The sequence below is a fragment of the Berghia stephanieae genome, chromosome 4, assembly GCF_034508935.2.
Source record: "Berghia stephanieae isolate SIO BIC M18660-M18661 chromosome 4, UCSD_Bste_1.3, whole genome shotgun sequence".
NCBI lineage: Eukaryota > Metazoa > Mollusca > Gastropoda > Nudibranchia > Aeolidiidae > Berghia > Berghia stephanieae.
The window spans coordinates 24,130,652-24,150,527 of record NC_088363.1 but is presented as its reverse complement, the minus strand read 5'-3'; positions in this window follow the sequence as shown (position 1 = coordinate 24,150,527).

Below are 19,876 nucleotides of genomic sequence, written 5' to 3'. Positions count from 1 at the left end.
CAACAACAAGAACAACAACAACGGTCATCTACAATGCCAATAAGGCCTATATCTTATCTTTACAACGTGTACTTCTTGTTTCATATTTCCTTTCAAATGTTGCTCACACCATCTTACTCATGACATAATAAGAGTATCGCATGCGTCATTCATCCCTCACACACGAACTCGTCTAAGTCTGAACTGATAAGCATCTCGAATATAAAGTAAAACTGGTCAGTGACCTCTGTAACGAAGGATCTCTATCCGGGAAATTACAAATTGATTAGAATGATTCGATATGAGGATTTGTCGAGAGTTGATGGTGTAATATGAAACAGATGGAAAAGATAAATAGAGGAAGAGAGAGAGAGAGAGAGAGAGAGAGAGAGAGAGAGAGGGGGGGGAGGGAGAGAGAGAGAGAGGGATACGGGGGTGGGGAGGGATGACAAAGAAAGAATGAGAAAGAGGCAGGAAGAGAGACCGGGAGGGAGAGGGGGGGGGGGCAGCAAGATAGACAGGTGGGGAATCAAAATTAGATGATGATGATGATGATGATGATGATGATGATGATGATGATGATGATGATGATGATGATAGTGATGATGTTGATGATGATAATGATGAAATGAAAATAATACTATTGATAATACTAATAATAACAATAATGAGAAAAAGAAGAAGAAGAAGAAGAGGGGGGGGGGGGATTTAGTTAAAAAAAAGTGATATGTAAAAGGCTAAGAAGAAAGCACTTAATAGAGTAGAAAAGAAAATAGAGAGGAGGGATGATTAAAAGAAGGAGAAGTAGGGGAGGAAGAGGATGAGATGGTGATGAAGCAGGAAGAGAAGTAGAGGCAGGCAGAGGGGGAAGGCGATAGTAGATTTGGAGTCAGGAAGGAAGGAGACAAGAGGTGTCGGGTGGGTTATTAAATCCAACCAACCCTTTGAAAAGTCAGCGTCAATTATTATTCTTGGTTGCTGATAGTTTTGAAACAAAAGGATTCAGAGTCATTCACAACAAGGACTTAGAAGTAACGACACAATGGTCCTGCCCTGCCAGTCGATCGGTCAGTGTCCTCATTATTCATCAATGCTGTTCGCACTTTGTCCGCTTAAAATCAAATAACGCTGCTGTCGTTGAGGGTCAAGGTGTTATCAATCGGGCGTTTACAGGGAGATAACCCAGAATATATATCTCTGATACAATTCTGGGTCTCTGTATGCTGTTGACGTGTTACAACTGTTTGTGGCCATCATTAGACAGCAAGATGAAAGTCCCGATAGCTCAGTTGGTATTGCATTTACTGAGGTCCAGAAAAGACAAATATTGTCATTCAAAGAAATTGTCATGTGGGGAAAGCTATTGCATGGGTTGCTATGAGCTCAAGGAATTGATTGGTCTGCGATTCACTTGCGCAATTTGAAGCGCAAATGATCTTTTCTTTCAGATGCTGATCTACCCTTGCACAGGATTTTTATCGCAGGTCTGCTTACACTTGTGTAAAATTTTTAAACAGACAGTTGATTCATGTTGATGCACAATGTTGCAGACATGTTTTTTGTTGTTTTTCGCCGGCTTATTTTACTTTGTTTTTTAATCATTTATTCATTTTTTATATTTTGTAGGGGATTTTTTATTTTTTTATATTTCGGGGGGGGGGGGTGATTTAAAAAAAACAACGTTATTGGTAAATTTGAAAACTTATAACATTGGATTATTTCTCTATTTCTTCAAATAAATATATAGCATTAAATTAGCGTAAATTGTTATCAGGTCGTCAATTTATGTAGATTATAAAAATGGCATTTTCTTGATATACTCTTCTCAGTGGTCCATCCATCATGAGTCAATTTATAGAAAGTGAAATGACAATCTAATTGCTGAGACTTTATAGATGTCATTTAATATTCACTATCGTTTATGAGGGAACCTAATATAATAACCTGATATTTGACAGCTTTGAGGATTTTGCCATAATGAGAACAAGCCATCAAACAAATCCACCCCACTGTCAGCAAAGATGTGATAGCCGGTTTTCAAAGACGAGCGCAAAATGCATTTAGTTCAATGTGGACATGAAGAACATCATTAAAGTTGTGCGATTATAATGTCGTCAAAGATAGAGATGCCATTATCACTGGCATAAATCCGATATTGTTATCTTTATTCTTTAGATGAATAAAGATAACAATATCGGGTTTATGCCAGTGATAATGGCATCAATGATAAATTGGTCTATCTTTTACAATATTTTGCACATAACCATTGTGTTTCAGTTACCTCGAAAAATGGCTCACCTGGTAAATGAAAAAAGAGAATATGAAGTCAACAAAAAATCAGAATTATAACATCGAAATAAATGAAGGCACTTTTTATGTCAGGCTTAAAAATGAATTTTACGCATTAGATTCAATCCGTCTACACATCTAATGCTATTTTGAAACAATAGATTATTAAAGGGAAACATTTTTTTCATAACAAGTTCATCCAGAATTAAATAAATTAAAGAACAATATAAAACACTTGCAATTGTCTTAATTGAAATTATTATACAACTTGGACTTTGATTTAACTAGGCCTGGATTGAAAAAGATTCTTTATACATTTTCTCGGTCTATAATCCAAGTAATGTAAGTAAGAATATAAGCTGAAACACTCGTAGAAGTCTCGTATAATGTCTCGGAGTTACATAACATTGGCAATAATAGTATTTTAGAATTACATGATATTATATACGTGTACTGCATTCATGTCTAGTCTCGGCCATGTGGGTACATCAATAAATCCCATAATCTTACTCACGGCCTTAGATTTCAGTCTATGCAATACATTATAGCTTTGTGTGTAAACCTTTTACGGACGGAATTCGAGTTCCTCTAGCCTGATATCAGAAATTAAAGATCCCACCGAGAACGTAGTATTGGAAAGGAAATACGGTCAAATTATTTGAGTATTGTTTCCATCTGGTCAAATACTAAGGAATAATCGGTCGGTGAATATTGTCGCACATTGGGTGAAATACGATGTTAAAAACTTTTGCCAGAAAACTCGTCGCACAAATGCCAATCGATTCAAATGACTCTCAGTTTGGTAAATGTGTTAAACTTGGGACTTCGCGAAGTGAGACTTCTGCAAATATGAAGGCCATTTTATCGATTGATAAAATATGATGGACGCATTTTCTGGCCAAAAGTTTTAAAATGTTTTGTTGGTTTGGTTGTTTCTACAGAGAACGGCAGAATAGAAAAGAAAAGTATTCCTTTTGAGCCATAGGCCCATGGAGCCGGAGTTTATACCGGTTTCTATTGCGTGAAACGGACAATTGCAACTGCTTGCTATCCTTTGGGTAGGGCGCTAGTCTATCGCAAAGTATTTTCCTCCAGATCTATCAGACCCAGCTACTGCTGAGTGGACAAGGGGGGTCAGAAAAAAGCTCGACTGCACCGGGACCGATCTTGGTCTCTTTGCTTGCGAAACGAGTGCTCTACCAACTGAGCTATTGGGACCCTCGGCAAAATAGAAGACTTGCCTCTATTCATCACCAAATTTACTATAATTTCTTAGAGATAGCAACTGCCAGTCAATTGTTATTTTTATGATTTGAAAATAAACTTTTTTCTTTTATTCTTGACTTACAAGGGGAAAGGGAAAAGGCGTGTGTGTGTGTTTTAGGGGGGGGGGGGGGTTGAGGATTTACAGTCATTTAGAATAATCTTTCAAAACACGATTGCTGCCTTTATTAAATATTCTTCTCGCTCATAGCATTTGGTATGATATTATAACTAATGACAGATGGTCCAGAGCCAGAAGCACATATTTGGAGACGTGATTTAACATTGAAGTTATGGACAATATTTTGCGTTTGTTTGTGAGTATTTTCATTACAACAATGAGACCATAACAATTTGGATTTGATAATTTTAGAGTATTATGCGAGCTTCAAGCCAATAAAAGGACTCTAAGAGAGAGCCTTTAAAGAGAATTATTTTTCAATGGATTCCGAGTCGCCTACTTCTCACTTCTGTTTTGGTAAAAACGATTTGTAGTTACAACCTTTAAAATCGGACATATTATGATTCTAAAGAAATTTTGCTTCGCCGTCAGAGGGTTAAAGCAAACCCACCCATCAGACTATTTCACGCTATTATTATAGTCTTTGGAACCTTCAGACGTCAAGGACACAAGATTGGTTCTTATAAAATTATGGATGGAAAGGAGATTGTGGAGGGGTTACGTCCTTTAGTTGCCTGATATCAGAGAAATGGATAGGTAATTGTAAGGTGTGTGTGGGGAGGGGGGAGGGGGAGGTGAGAGGTTCAAATGATGAAGAGAGTGGTCAAAGACATATATGGGGAGGGGGTGCGGAGAATGTATTCTATTTGTTTATTAATTGGGAAGGCTTTATTCAAAAGAAATTATACTTCGCTGTTTGACTGTGAATACGAGATCTTATCGGTTGCGTAAAATAATAAATTATCAATTTAAAATCTCTAAATTAAATGTCTTATACTGAAGACAAAATCTCACGTACGTCATCCTACAATGCTCCCTATCTCTGAACAGTTTAATGGGTAAATTTCACAAACCCCCCATTTTCATAGTGACAGAGAAATGCATTATCTGTGCTTATTAGATTTAACAACACATCTTCTGAAATGCTTTCTTCTTTAAGTTTGTATTATATAATTATTTCAATTTCTTATATTTGAACTTTTATTCTACAAGATGACATAATGGCCAACGATATATATTATAACGCTTATAGATATAATTGATGAATGCTTTCTTTATTTTTACAAATCTTAGATCGACAAACAAAATTATTTTTAACATTGTAAAATAGCACATCGTTAAAAAGCAAAACTTCATTTTCCATTCGTCATTTTATTTACGCCATGATCAACATTATACAATGACCAAAGCCTAGCATCCAATCTACATGCCTCTGGGATTGTATGGGAACTGACTCTATCTATTTGACTGTGTCTAACTTCAAAATAAAAGAAGGAGAACCAGATTAAATTGATCAACACCTCTTACCTCCTCGTTAGTTTAAATTATTTAGATATGGACCTAAATAAAATTCAAAAATAGATATATCTCCTATTCGCCTTCATACAGAAAAGACGAAGAAAACCAATCATCAGCTGCGGAGTAGCGCGGAAAAAAAGATTAGTGGGGTCTAAGTTTCTTGCTCAAGGAAAAATAACAAGATGCGTCACAGCAAAACGGGAACCCAGGTTCCTTGGACGAGAAGTGCAATTCCTTATCCTCCCGACATCTCACCGCGCATTATGTTCTGAATTCACTATAAATATAGGTGCAAGAGAGGCTCTAATCACCGGGGGAAAAGTTGGCGCGAGTATTACTGTCGATCTCTTTGTTTTTGGTGAAATCTGCGCAACAAATGACATTATGCAGCAATTGTTGTCTAAAGTCGTAGATTCGGTTTCGATTCTTTGCGTGTGTGTGTGTGTGTGTGTGTGTGTGTGTGAGAGAGAGAGAGAGAGAGAGAGAGAGAGAGAGAGAGAGAGGCAATCGGAAGTCTCCTTTTCTGATATTTGATTACATTTATTTATTTTTTAGCTTATTCTCCTGGCTTTTAATCTTAGATGGGATCATGTGTCAACACCTGTCCGAGACTGTAGTTGATTTGAGGTTTGGCACTAGAGACCAATTGCTATTGGGATACTTTGATTGAGTGTCTGGGACCTTAGAGTGTCGCGCTGACCACACTATCTGAATATCTTCTGCGTTGTGTAACAGTTTTCTATTCTTGAGCTTGAGCTCTAACCTTATGCGACCATAATAACCTGGATTATCATCTATAGACGCGACTATGTGATCTTATGGATCAGAAGGTCCTGTTTTTCGAGCCTCGCTCGGCGCATAGTTGAGTCCTTGGAAAAGGCTCTTTACTCACATTCTCTCACCGTACTCAGGTGTAAAATGATTACCTGTCCGTTAACAGCTTTGTCTCTGTTGTAAAATATTGCAATATCGCCTAACAGGCGTCATGTCCCGTGCTACTTGTTGTCTGTTGCTGTTGGTCAGAAGGTTTCTTGTAAAGCGCTTCGAACACGTTTAGTGGATAGTGCGCTATATAAAAGCTTAAATTGTTAAAGTCATCTAAATCATCATATTGGGGTTTTTGAACGATTTTTTAACCTTCGCAATCGTGTTTAAACTTCTGGGACAAAAACACGCTTAACCAGTAATTAACTGGTCCTGCCTTACTCATTTAAATGACCCTCATCTTGGCAAAAACTATCAAGCCTGAAAATTCGTGAAGTCTTAGATTTGAGAGGGTTTTTTTTTCCAAGGTGAGGGTCATTTAATTCGATCAATATTTGAAGGGCTAATTTTCTGGCGACATTTTTAAATACACGTTTCTTTCCCGAGTAAGGCGGTTAATTGGTTAAACTGTAACATTAAGAAAGTCGATCCTGTAAGTCATCGTACCACGGTCGGTCAACTCATTTCCTGTTGCTGTAAATGCTTTTTTGTTGGCCCTTTCCTCAGGCTATTACTTTGTTTACTATTTGTGACTATTCGTCTTAGACTGGTATTTTGTCAGAGTTTGTTGTTTTGTTTTTAAGGGTTTTACGGTATTTCTGACACATTAATGTCAGTAAAAAGGAAGATAATAGGATTTTTAAAAAATTCTAGATTTACAAATGAAAGCACACAAACACAGTAAGACAAATGTGAGTTGGTTCAAATAGGGTGCAGGTGTATATTCCTCTAGCATGGTGTCAGTGTAATTGGTTTGAGATCACCTAAAAGAGGAATTCACTCAAATGTTTACAAATAATTACGCATTCAAAACTAAAATTATGACAGTTGATTGGCAAAAAAGAGATTTCTTTCTTTAGTTTTTTTTTCCAAATGACTAGTATTGGACTATATAATTTGTAGTGATTGTCACAAAACGACATTTTGAGACAGCCTTATATATATATATATATATATATATATATATATTATATATATATATATATATATATATATATTTATATATATATGGTGTAATTATATATCGATGCTTGAGAATATATCCATATTTGTGTGTTTGTAAGTATATATACTATCATTTGTGTCTTTTTGTGATTGTCTGTATGTTTAATTAAATATGGGTTTCTGGGTGTAGCTGCAAATAGAGGTGTACACTCCAGGGACTCCGATGCCAGACTATACTATGAAATATTCACAAATTAACTAATAGACCACAGTGTCGGGGTTTCGCAATTGGATCACTACCATTATTTATCTTTCTCATTTCCAGCCATTTTCAGAATTTTCCCTGAAACTTCACACCCACCCAACACAAAAATATAATTTTGTTACTCAAACAGAAAAGCGACAAGTACATTCTATACATAGTATTATTGTTCTGCAAAATGAGTTCTACAACACAGTGTCGAGATTTTATAACCAGAAAATTACTTTTCTTTAAGTTTTGTGATGTACAAAAGACATCAGAATGATAAAATTGTGGGTTGCATTGTATCGAATGTGACGATTTTCCTTTGGTTGGAAAGGAGTGGGTAAACCCTCTCCTTACCACCTGCAGCAATATTGTCACATTTGTTACGACACAATATACATTTTTCTTATTCAGATTTATTTTGTATATCGCAAACTTTGAAGACCATACAGTTGTTTTGTAGAGTGCCTTGTTTGTGTTTAAAAAATCAATTTTTCTTCTTAGGACGCCTGCAATTTTGGGAAAATACTGAAAAGGATCAGTAAATAAGAGAGTTAAGTGACGAGATGGCCAGTGTTGTTGTAATTGGTATAATGATAAAAACGCCAAAGAAAGACCAAAGAAGCTGTCTGGTATTTGGATTGAAAGTGACAAATTAGAGAGCAAGCACTAGAGTAAGTTAGAGGTGTGAAAAAGTGTGTATTAAATAATGCCAGACAAAGTAAGAAAGAAAAATACAAGAAAAACATACAATCTCCAAAAAAGCGGCCTGCCTCGACTATGGATCAAACCGCAGACCTCCTGATTATTGTCGCATTATCTTTGGAAATAGTCAAACTATGAGTACATACAATGCGGAAATAGGGTTGCTTTGGTCGAAATTATTTTTCATATCGCCTTATAGGCTTCATGACTCGTCCTACATGTTGCTGTTGGCGTGGGGCTTCTTTTAACAAGCTTTGACCACCTTCAGTGGATACTTTGTAATATATGTGCTCTCAATTTGTTTTACCAGACATCAATAACACACACTTTTTTAAAAACAAAAATATAATCTTTTGCCAACAATATAATATGACCGATTGATGGGAATTTATATATTAAAGCACAATGGAAACGAAGACGGCGAGATACAATAATATTTTGATTGTATTTGATTAACATTTTCATTAATCTTGTTGCTTTCTTTTCATTTTATATTTTGGCCGGAAACATTTTTTTTCATTTCAACCGGAAAACATAATAGAATAATGGAGCAAGAGTTTGAAATGTCTTAACAAAACAAAGGTTTATTTTTCCTGCAAATGCTGATTTAATATGGTATGTTTGATTTAATTTCCAAAGTTTTTAAAGCATTTTGATACATTATGTCACTCCAACGTCTGTGTGGTCTTCTGTTATGACACTCGCTTTCGGATCGGAAGGTCCTGGGTTCGAGCCTCGCTCGGCGCATAGTTGAGTCCTTGGAAAAAGGCTCTTTACTCACATTCTCTCACCGTACTCATGTGTAAAATGAGTACCTGGCCGTTAACAGCGTTGTCTCTGTCTGAAAAAAATGTAATATTGCCTAACAGGCGTCATGTCTCGTTCTAACTGTTAAGTGTTGCTGTTGGTCTGAGACCATTTGTAAAGCGCTTTACTGACAATTCTCACCGTACTCAGATGTAAAGCGAGTACCTAACCGTTAACAGAGATGTCTCTATTGGAGAAAAAAATGTAATATCGCCTTACAGGCGTCATGCCTCGTCCTACATGTTAAGTTTTGCTGTTGGCTAGGGACTGTCAACACGTTTATTAGATATTTCACTATATTTAAGCTCAAGTTGTTGTTTTTTAATTCGAAAAAGTTCCCAATTCAGCTGAGCAACCTGGCAACCGTTCAGGTGATTTAGAAAATGGACTAACCCCCTTCAGAACGCTCATCTGCCTATTTGATTTAAATGTTAAAAACTGAATTATTGTCATAATTATGAGACTTGGGTCAAGTTACAGTATTTTTATTTAGGGGGATGAACAAATAATTTATCAAACTACAGCATTATATACAACTCAATATTCACGTGCTCAAAACGCTTTACATGGGGTCCAAGTCAACAGCAACACATGGCATGTAAGACGAGACATGATGCCTGTAAGGCGATGTTACATTTTTTCCCCGACAGTTACAACGCTGTTAACGGGCAAGTACGCATTTTACACCTGAGTATGGTGAAAGGATTAACGAGCCTTTTTTTTCAAGGACTCAACTATGCGCCGGTCAGAGCAAGACTCGAACTCAGGACCTTCCGTTCCGAAGGCGAGTGTGATACAACTATATTACATAGCTTGTATAAATATAGAAATGAAATTATAATCTCACATTTCTAGTTTTATTTTTAACTCATTCAACCCTAACACCGACTATATCCGTGGTTTACCAGGGTTACGTTCACCCCATGCCTATTTATTAGATTTTTCTGAGACAAATTATAGGCGTGGTATCAAAGCTGAATTTTTAAAATGTTCACACGTTAATGATAGTTGAATAAAACTATCCATGTTTATGCTCATTTTTTATAATTTTCTCCCATTTTGAAAAGTAGCAAAATTTTCTAGGATTGAGTGAGTTAAGGTTTAGGTTATTGTTTATCGTATTCAGAATATGGGTCACAAATTTTTTACCGTATTCAGACTATGGGTCACAAATTGTTTACCGTATTCAGACTATGGGTCACAAATTGCGGTGCAGTGTCGTTGACCCAGACGTCCTCCAGACAGAAAGAGCAAGGATGAGGTTGGTACAATCTGACATACCTACGTCAAAACAGCTAATTTAATCATACTGATCGAAAACATTTAAAATGTATCGGTTAAAAAGCGAAGCTGAATTTCTTTCAAACAACAACGACAACAGCAAAAAATGAATAAATAAATGTAAAATAACAACTTGAACTGTTATACAAGGCAATATCCATTTAGGGGTTCTATGGTTGGAGAGACCAATTTTTTAGAAGAAATAGAAAATAAACGATATGAACATTCCAAACGGAAAGCCCATGGTTAGAAATGGAGGAAAACACATTTTAAACATTGTTTACAATATTATGGTTGCCATGGTGACGGTCGGCATCTTAGATTTTTGTTTACAAATTAGTATTTTTTTTTCATTTCTAAGATTTATGGGTCGGATTATGCCTTCTTGTAACCATAAACATGAAATAAAATGGCTTATGTATGCTTGTAGCCTAAAGTTGAAAAAATGTGGATTTTGGCTGAAAATCACCAAAATTCCACCGATAGAACCCCAACAAGATGCCCCTAGGGGCCCAACCCAACCGCATGTAGGACGTATATGACGTCTGTTAGGCGATATTACAAATTATTTTGTAAATATATGATATGTCCATTACACTAGAAAATAATTCGTTCAAATATATTATATTTATCTCAATTATTTATTGAAAATGCACACCGAAGAGTGCGACGAAGTGACTAATAGGCTTCAGCGGCGTAGCCTGGTCATTTAGGAGCATGGGGCTGGATTTGAGATGTGTTGTCGCATGAATATTATCTTTTAGTTATTGATATGAGAGAGAGAGAGAGAGAGAGAGAGAGAGAGAGAGAGAGAGAGAGAGAGAGAGTGAATTAATGTTTTTTTCGAACTATGTCACAATAATTATATGCCAGGTCACCATGTATATCTTGCTTCCTGTTACAAACAAACTGTATTGATGCCACAGATATCTAGTATACTTGATATATGTGATTAATAGTAAACCAGGAAATTGCTCTGGTATATCAAGATAGATGGTAATTGGAACGCTGATGAAAACTATCTTTTATATCGGATGTCACGACGAGACAAAGATATTAAATTGGATATAAAGAAAAAAATATTTTTTAATGAAAGTAAAGTGACTAAACATGAAAAAGTACACAATATGACTGCTATGAAAAATATTAGCAAAATAAATTCTTTAAAAATAACATCAAAATAACTTTAATGAAAATTTACATCAAAACAAAACTACAATCAAAAGTAACATAAAATTAACCCAAATTCATATATTTTCTTTCTGAGTTTAATATTGAACCAATGATTTTGAAAGAAACTGAAAATATGCCTTACCTAGCCCTCCTGTCTGTAAAATACAGAGGAGGGGTGATCTTATACAGTTAAACAAAATTGTCCATACTTTTGATCATACTGACCAAATAATTCATTTTTGACAGCTTTGAATTAAGACTGGTCTAAATATTCGTTTTAATCAGCAGTGCGATTTTAATAAAATGAATGTTAATTTTCTTTGATTTACAGCCTTATTCCGAAAATCGCATTTATTGTGGATTTTTTAGAGAAGTTTTGTCTCGATTGACTTGCTAAATATAATTCAATTCAACTTTCATTTTTAATGAATGGAAACATGAGAGGGTCATTTGATTATTAATGAAAGGAAAGCAAGCTAATCGTAAAAATCGAGGAGAGGACGATTTTTCCTTTATTTCGCAATTTTCTCGGAAGTCGTCTAAAAGACATCCGGCATCTTTTCTCAGACCACCATACACATGTTCTATCCGGAATATTATTATAATACTGTTGCCAATGTAGGACATTAAAAGGGAAATTGAAAGAGCTTATACCGGAGTTCAAATGAGGCCAGACAGGTACGTGATAAACAAACGTGGGAAACGGAAGTATGAAGTTTCGGAATCGGAATGACACCAAAACTCCGCTTCAACAATAGGATTCAACAGTCGTAACGTCACTTCCTTTCTAATGACGCTTGGTAACTTAGCAACACAGGCTCTAAACTATCGGAACAATGGCGGACGCCCGTATGAAATATTTCTCCGGCGAGCATAAAAGCGTATCCAGAGGGAAAAAAACACATAAATTTGATCATGTTTTGAGTTTTACACATTCTGGTCACAAGACATATGAAAAATTCTAGCCAGCTTGAAGAATAAAAAAGTAATGATATTCTTTGTTTAGAACCAAGATGGCCGCCGTTGCCGGGCTGCGTGACATTAGACTACTGAATCCAATTGAAGAGTACAGGGGAAAAACCCAGAGTCCATTTTCCGAAACTCCTAGAGTGGTGTCAGGGGTTCACACTTTTGCTCCTTATATTATAGGACCGCGGAAAAACTACAACAATTATAGAGTTGTGGTTTTGAGTTTCTTTTTTCGCTGTTCTATTTGTAGAGAGAATGCTCAGGCCCCTGACATCATTCAAGTGTGTGTGTGTGTGTGTGTGTGTGTGTGTGTGTGTGTGTTGGGGGGGGGGGGACACAAACATTCCAAAAATTGGACACCTGTGGGTTTACCCATGAACTTTTCATATTGATAAATAATATCAAAACGTGTAAACTGTGCCTTTAGGATATTTGGTTTAAAAGCTATAACTAGGATTGGAGAATGACAAAAATGACTCGGAAGGTATCTGTTGTCCAACACACAACTGACTTTATAAAGGAGAGAGAGAAACAAACCGTTACTGGTAAATTAAAAGGGAAGTGGAGAGAAATCTCATTTGCATTGAAATAAGCTCAGATGTTCATTTGATAAACAATTAGGGCAATCGGAAATATTAAGTTTCAGAATCCGACTAAAACCAGAACTCGTTAGAACACTTTGATAGACGATAGCAAAGTTAGTAAGATGTGTCTATAGGAATAGGATTCAATAGTCTAATGTCACGTACGCTCAGCAACGAGCAGGTTGATTCTAAACAAAGTAAATCGATACTTTTTATTCTTCACGCTGGATAGAACTTTTTAACATGCCATGTGATCAGAATGTATAAAAGTAACAACATGATCAGACTCATAAGGTTTTTCTCCTTTGGAAACACTTTTATGTTCGTCGGAGAAATATTTCATAAGGGCGTCCGCCATTGTTCTGATAGTTTAGAACCAGTTACTAAGTTACGATGCGTAATTACGAGGGAAGTTACGTCACGACTGTTGAAGCCTATTGAGATATAAAAGCTATGACTGGGATAATAGAATGGGAAAATTACTAGGAAGGAAACTGTTTCCAACGCACAACTGGAGAGACACAAACCGTTATCTGGGTTATTATAAGGGAAGTGAAAAGAAATCATTTTGGAGCTGAAATGTGATCCGACTTTCATGTGGTAGAGGAAACAAAATATCAAGTTTTCGAGTCGGAATAAAAACTAAACTCGTTTAAACAATAATTTCAGAAACTATACAAAAATCTTTAAACTGAGTCTACAGAAGGAACGAAATTGACGTAGATAGCTAGATAGATAGACAGACATACACATACACACACACACACACACACGCACACACCCACACACACATATATATATATATATATACATATATACATATATATATATCTAGTATTTATCTATCTATCTATCTATCTATATATCTATCTATCTATTATTATTATTATTATATATATATATATATATATATATATATATATATATCTTTCTATCTATACATCAATTATATTATGCTTACGATCTGTTTGCCAATACTTTTATACCTTAACATACCACAATATTGTCTTTCACAATATAGGTTTCTTTCAACAAACTAAAATATAAACCCGAAACACATAGAAAGGACATAAGAGCAGCTCAATTTCCAAAAGTAACCTGGGAAGGCTTTGTGATTCACTGACTCAATCTGGTATTCTAAGGAGTACCTAAAATATTGATAATCCACACACAAAAAATATTTTTTCTAGCTATTTATAATATTTGAGTTGAATAAGTAGCTTTATTCTACCCCTTTCCCTAGATAGTAAAGCGTAATGTTATCATGTTTACAATAATAATATGTGACGTCAGATTATATATCGTTAAATTTCACTAAAATTAGATTCTTTGAAAAGATGTATCCTTCAAGTATCTCTGAACATGTCTTTTATTCAAAGATGGCGAAATCAGAAGTCATTAAAGGGCAAAATAAAAGATTTCTTACACTCTTGCGTCTTGGAATTCGAACTTTGTTCCCAACGCGCACTCGTAAGCTCGTGCATCGGTTGGGAACACGTCCGGAATACGCTTCAACAGTAGTAACGTCACTTCCCTCGTAATGACGCATGGTAACTTAGTAACTGGCTCTAAACTATCGGAACAATGGCGGACGCCCTTATGAAATAATTCTCCGACGAGCATAACAGCGTATCCAGAGGGGAAAAAAAACCCTTAAAAATCTGATCATGTTTTGACTTTTACACATTCTGATCACAAGACAAATGGAAAGTTCTAGCCAGCATGAAGAATAAAAAGTAGCGATTTTCTTTGTTTAGATGGCCGCCGTTGCTGGGCGACGTGACATCAGACTATTGAATCCAATTGCGTCGGCTATCAGACCTGCTAGCGCGCTGATTTGTGCACCTAAACCTTATCCAAACAACAACATAAATAAATATCATTTACGTTTGTGTAAGTAGTATAGTGATCAAAGGAAGTAACAGAATTCAGTGCTCACCGCGCTTAAGTTATCACACTCTGCTTTGTTACATTACACATCTTGTTATATCCTTTCTCTCTTTGGTCTTAATCTCACACCTCTGTCATCCCTAAAAATCCGGTTTTACATTTCTCACTTCTCATTAAGTAGTCAACTGGAGGCTGTAAGAGGATTTTGCAATCGACTCAATTGTTATAACAAGCTAATTGGTCTGAGGAATCGTGTATTTATCTTTAACCAAAACATTCCACCTTATCGTTCCTCCAGCTAACCAAACCTCCCCCAGCCCACACACACAAATCCATTTCACGAATCAATCCATGACACGATTCAATATTCAATAAATGCGATCAATGACTTTAAAGTTGAGTAAATGCAAGTAACAGATCTAAGATAGAAATTAGAATGATACTTAGGAAAGAATTATCAAATAAAAATGTTAAGATATAGCCTGATAGGTCAGTGGTCAAGCTTTTGCCCCACACGCAAATAGACGGGAATTGACCCCGGTTGTGGTCGATATTTTTTTTCTGACCTCTCCCTCCTCTTCTTTTTTTCCATGTCTATGTACAAGTGATTGGCCATGGGGTTTGTTGGAAGTGGTGGAAAGTACTTTACGGTAGATTAGCGTCCTATCAAAAGGGTAGCAAATGATTGGCTTACTCTTTATGGCTGTTGGAACCATAACGAACTCTGGCTTCCCTATTATGTAGTTTTAATGGGGTATTGGCAGGACAGTATTATATTATCCATAAGCGTAATTATATTTCAGTTCTATAATCGTGAGCTAACACGAGTCAAGACTCAAATCTATATCAATTTTATCATTTTATGTAAAACAAAATAAGCATACGTTTTGCATCCATTTATAGAAAACTTTCGTTTCTACCATCTACAAAGAAGTTTGCTTTTCTCTGACCAGACTTCTATGACATGATTTTTAATCAGGCATAGTTTAATGGGGGTGGCGGGCTACCTTTGTTTTTCCCTCCTGGATATTTTAGCGAGTTATTAAGATTCAACCTAGCAAATTTTGCTGGAGACTGGCATTTACTAAGTCATGGAGGGTTTATCTTTTCAAGGCAAAAAATTGAGTTGAATTCCTGAATTTCCGTCACATTAAAAATCTAGAAATGAAAACGCCAGCTTCGAGAGCTGTTTCTAAATTCATTTTCCTGTCAAAACCCAAAATTTGAAGTCAATAATGAAACAGATTAATGCCTTTGGGTGTTTTAAAGATGGCAGCTGTTTCCGGATTTCTCTTCTCAAGGAAAAGATACCAACCAGTAAAATTGAAAACATAAAAAGCCTTTTTAGTGCTCCTCTCCCCCACTTCAAAATTCTACTTTTTACTCTTTGGGGTATGTCTTCTTTTTATAATCAACTATTTATTAGCTTTTTGACCAATAAAAACATGGAATTTGTGACACACCTTCACATGTGCTCGGCTAAACATGGTTGCATGTATATAAACAATAACGTGAATGAGATCGACCTCTCTCTGATCATTGTTATTATTTTTATACAATCAATGGGTGACTAGTTATAATACGATTTTCTCGATCATATTATAAACGTTTAAGTTTACACATAGTTTTCTGTGTTGGTTCTATTGATCGAGCGATAGAACAGTGGGTATGTTACTTCGACACATGACAGCATCGATAGTCAAGCCTGAGTAGTTTGCTATGTTTACCAATCATTGCCATTGTTTACATTATGACAATTGTCCGAGCGGCGTGAGCTATTAGAATCTCGGCTTTGAAATGTTCCTATGTGCACAGTTCTGTGTTTGTTTTCTTAGTTAACTACAAAGATAACGGGTGTTGATCAGATTACATAGTATTAGTAATAAATTGTATCATATTTTAAATAGTTATGAATTAATCCATTGTGCAATTGACGTCACAATGCTGTTTGTCCTCCTTTCTTGAATTGCCAGATTAGTTCTCAATGTCCTATCCAAAGGATTAGAACCAATCATCTTTGCAATTTCCTTTTGTATTAATTTCGACACTCTTACTCTCCGTGGTTGGACATGATAGAAAATAAAACCACTAAGCACGTGTTTCACGAATATTATTCCTTTCTAACGAAACATTATCTAGATAGATACCAATAATTGTCATCAATATTTTAAACCACGCGATTTCAACGTCGTAATTTGTCCAACCTTATTGGGATATCCCATTTGACAGCCATTACGATAATTATTGGCTAAATAAATTATACAATATAAGCATATGGAAGATACCACTCGGAAGTAATTTGTCACGACAATGTGCCGATCGACTATTAGGATTCAAATCGCAAAACATTAATTATTGCTGGCTTTAGCTAGTCAAAATATAATCAACAATATGCCTTGTGTTGAAATCGGGTTGATGTAAAAATTGAAATTAGAACCATGCTTGGATTCTGACATGTATCTCTTCATTTATTACAATAATTAACTGGTAACTTATATGTACACGTCGCCTTTCCCCCATTATATGATATGATATTATAATGATATGATATGATATGATATGAAGTACTGTTACATGATATGCTATAAGGATATGATAATTTAAGAACATTTGCAATCTTTCAAATGAAATTTCTAAATTTTTTTCACAATGCTTGGCCCCAATGCCTGATTGGAACTTATAAATGAGGGATTGCAACAATATGGTTTATCGACATTTTTGTGATTAATATGTTCAAATTAATTTCTCCAAATATGCGGTGTATGGGGATTGGAGTTCCATTCGGAATCCAAACACATAAGCCTAACGAATCAGCTTAGCGAATCAGCTTAACCTCTACGTCAATAATATAGTAATAATTATCTTACTAATCTGTGAAGATCCCGATGACACATGAATGATTTGTAGATGGATAATGATAAAAGTTCAACGTTTTTACCTATATAGGGGTCATTAGAGTTAAGATTATGTTATTTTACGGGGGAGGAGGGGAGTATGTAATCAAACCCATGTTATAAGCATGACATGGCAAGGAATTGAGCAGGCATTTACGATTTAGTGCAATTTGGTCTCCTGATGAAATAGAAATGTAGGACGCAGTGAGGAGTAAATCTTGAAACAAAAGCTTCCCTGGTTTAACGTTTCGTTGTGATGATCTTTAACCAATTAACTGCTGTACTCTAAAAAAACAGTATTTAATCATCGTGGCAAAAACACTCAAACCTGGGACCAAGAGTCCTAGGTATGAGTTAATATCAAACATTTATATCGATCGATATTTGATGGACGAGTTTTATGGCCAAATTTTAAAATACATCTTTATCCAGAGTACGACTATAGGTTAATATTATTAAATAGTCTATATATATATATATATATTATATATATATATATATATATATATATATATATATATATATATAAATATTTTGTTTCTGAGATTTTTTATTGTTGATAATGATAGTGATGAAATTAATGACAATTGCGATATTGAAGTCTTTTAATTCATTGCTAACCCCTTTTTACAAGTTGGCGAAAGTGCTGAAAACAATACCAAGATCGATCCTGACAAAAGGTATTGAAATATTAGTATTATAATAGGGAGTCTCTATCACAGCCTACCATGTAGTCACTAACATAATATATAATACTGAGCTTTATGGATATCAAGTACTTTGGATTTTGGTCCACGTACACCGGCAAACTGCCCACTGAAAAAATATGTCCGTGTGGTCCCAGGTTTAAGAGTTTATTTTTAACAAGATGAGGTCATTTAAATTCTAAAACTAAACAGAAAATAATGATTATCTTAATCGTCAAGACTGGACGCGACTTTGGAAAAGTTGTAGTATATGGGTTGAGTGAGGTGTTTCCCGAAGTATAGTTGGATGTCATAAATGTGAAATCTTAACGGGAAATGAGTAAATAATGAAAGAGCCTGAAGTAGCAGATGACGCTATAAAATCACGGTATAATTTGTCAAATTTTGGTAAGATTTCCTATTGGAGTGGATATAAATGGTGTTTTATAGGTGTTAATTTTTTTCTGCATTTCAAAAATGTGATGATTAATTTTGACAATTCAAAAACGGTTTATTCGTTAAATATTGTTAAAATCCCGATGTTACAATGTTGTCACCAGACATTTTAAACGTAAAATAGCAAAAAATCACAGTTATTATAATACATCACCTTCTTTTCTTCTTCTTCTTCTTCTCTTCTTCTTTCTTCTTCTTCTTCTTCTTCTTCTTTCTTCTTCTTCTTTTTTCTTCTTCTTCTTCTTTTCTTCTTCTTCTTCTTCTTCTTCTTCTTTCTTCTTTCTTCTTCTTCTTCTTCTTCTTCTTCTTCTTCTTCTTCTTCTTCTTCTTCTTCTTCTTCTTCTTCTTCTTCTTCTTCTTCTTCTTCTTCTTTTCTTTTATTATTATTATTAATTATTATTATTATTTATTATTATTATTATTATTTATTAATTATTATTATTATTATTATATATTATTATTATTATTATTATTATTATTATTATTATTATATTATATTATTATTTATTATTATTATTATTATATTATTATTATTATATTTATTTATTATTATTATTATTATTATTATTATAGTAGTTAGTAGTAGTAGTAGTAGTAGTAGTTAGTAGTGTAGTAGTAGTAGTAGTAGTAAGTAGTAGTAGTAGTAGTAGTAGTAGTAGTAGTAGTAGTATAGTATAGTAGTATAGTGTAGTAGTAGTAGTAGTAGTAGTAGTATATAGTGTAGTAGTAGTATAGTAGTAGTAGTAGTAGTAGTAGTAGTAGTAGTAGTAGTAGTAGTAGTAGTAGTAGTAGTAGTAGTAGTTATGTATATATTATTATTATTATTATATTATTATTATTATTATTATTATTATTATTATTATTATTATTATTATTATTATTATTATTATTTATTATTATGTATATGATGATTGATGATGATGATGATGATGATGATGATGATGATGATGATGATGATGATTATGATGATGATGATGATGATTATGATGTTTGACATGGTTTTTGAAATCTAAATTCTAGTCATATAGAAAAACAAAACTATAAGTAATTACAGAACGAAAAAGTAAACTCACCCAGAGGTACACACTTAAGACTATTGATAAAGATTCGAGAACGAATGTACCTACTTATCCTCTGATGTATTTGAGGACTAAAGATGATATATTGTGTATCCCTGCAGGTGCTGCCATCACATATCACATCCACTTGTTACTTGATAGAAGGAAGGCACATGAATGGTTATT